Genomic DNA, 1,967 nt, shown 5'->3' with positions numbered 1-1,967 from the left:
CTTACATCTACATGTGATGTGTATATATATGCATATCAGGGTACAGGACGTTAGAACAATGAACTACAGACAACGGAACGAACACATAGGAAAACGGAAAGCCACTTGGAATATCCCTTCATCAGCTGTCTCTATTCTAACTAGACGTTTCGAAGATAAGACAGAACGTACTCTAGAATAGTCTCTTCCTGAGTAGTGGATCAACCCACTACACAGAGGATTCCAAGGTGGCAAACACAAACCAAGACAGGAAAAATTGGACAGTGAAAACAACATTCAAAAGCCGTACGGCCAAACGCGAATCTGAGGTAGAACGCTAGTAGTTCGTCTTGCCACACAACTTGTCTGAAGTTATTATGCAAATCGGGTTTTTTTTTTAATAAAATGTATGTACATGTACATAGGAAGCTGAAATTTTAGGATGTTAGTATAAATGCTCTTTCTTAATTGTGGCTAAAATTTGACATACATCTGATCTGTTTTCCGTGAGTAATTGAGAATTTACTGAAACTGGCTGTCTGAAGTTATGCAAATGTTGGAATTTATATTTTTACAGTGTTAGTAATACGTTTTTGTTATTTTGCAGGTCGTAATATAATCATGGGTAAAAAAAGAAAGATATAACAGCGTCTGAAAAGTGATGGCATGTCCTCTTTGAACATTTTGAAGCAGCTTAGCCGAGATCATCGAACAATAAAAAAAAAAATTAAAGATATAACAAAGAACAGGAAATCAAAGTTTGGAAAGGGGTTCAAGAACTTGTCCACGGGAGATAAACGTCATCTGAAAAGCGTTGTCGCTAAAAACCCACTACTCAGTTGTGATAAGATATTTAATATGACTGGGATTGTTGGAGTAAAGAGAGATAAAAGGTGTAGAGTCCTTCACGACATTGGTGCTATGAAAAAATCTCCTCGCCAGCCTCCTTTATTTCCAACTAATATCGATAAACGTCTAAAGTAGGCAAAAAAAAGTACTTAAAAACAGATTTCAGAAACGTTATATTCACTGACTAATCGCGCATCACATTAGATGGTCCAGATGATGGGCTAAAGGATGGGTTCTGTCAGGCCATGACGCTCCTATGATGAGAAGACAGCAACAAGGTGATGGTGGTGTAATGATATGGGCTGGTATTGTTAATAGAACCATCACTGGGCCATTTAAAGTTCACGAAGATGTAAAAGTCAATTATTGTGAATTCTTGGATCAAACTTTTTCTTTGAATGGTAGAAGCGTCAACCTCACAGTTTCAAGATAAAATGCATGTTTATGCATGACAATGCTTCTCACCTAACTCGTGAGTTTCTTGAGTGCAAACGACTTGCTGAAGACAAAATAATGGAGTGGCCACCATCAAGCCTTGACTTGAACTCAGTAGAAAACCTCTGGTCAGGAGGCAAACAGTACAACAGTAAGGTAGAACTGTAGGATACTATACAAAGTATTACAGCTGCAGTTTCACCAGATCGAATTGGAAAACTAATAAATTCAACGGACAACAGATTAGTAACTTTGATTGAAAAGAAAGGTCGTTATAGCAACATGTAAATTGTTTCAACTATATATTAAAACATTGTTCTTTGAATTAGTAAAAAGTTCATAATGGGTTCTTATATTTTAATTGACCTGATACGCAGAGCAAATAACAAATCCAACATTTGTATAATAACTTCAGACAGCCAATCTCAGTAAATTCTCAATTACTCACGAAAGACAGATCGGATGTATGTCAAATTTTAGTCACAATTAAGAAAGAGTATTTATACCAACATTCTAAAATTTCAGCTTCTTATGTACATGTACATTCATTTCATTTAAAAGAAACCGATTTGCATATCTTCAGACGAGGTGTGTCTATATATATGTGTCAGCGTTTGTGCCCCCGACATCGCTTGACAACTGATGCTGGTGTGTTTAAGTCCCCGTAACCTTAGCGGCTCGGCAAAAGAGACCGATAGAATAAG

General features: G+C 36.7%; 1 long non-coding RNA gene across 1 annotated transcript in view; it reads left to right on the top strand.

Annotated features, from left to right (window-relative positions):
- The window catches only part of LOC106883465 (uncharacterized), a 5,734-nt gene extending 4,128 nt beyond the window's left edge, over nucleotides 1-1,606 (top strand). Inside the window, exon 3 of the long non-coding RNA XR_001411135.2 lies at nucleotides 587-1,606. This is a non-coding gene — a long non-coding RNA (uncharacterized LOC106883465). The remainder of the gene's footprint in view (nucleotides 1-586) is intronic.
- The last annotated feature ends 361 nt before the right edge of the window (nucleotides 1,607-1,967 follow it).

This window comes from Octopus bimaculoides, unplaced genomic scaffold, assembly GCF_001194135.2.
Source record: "Octopus bimaculoides isolate UCB-OBI-ISO-001 unplaced genomic scaffold, ASM119413v2 Scaffold_308472, whole genome shotgun sequence".
Lineage (NCBI taxonomy): Eukaryota > Metazoa > Mollusca > Cephalopoda > Octopoda > Octopodidae > Octopus > Octopus bimaculoides.
The sequence above is the reverse complement of the archived record's forward strand: the minus strand, read 5'-3'. Positions and strand labels throughout refer to the sequence as shown.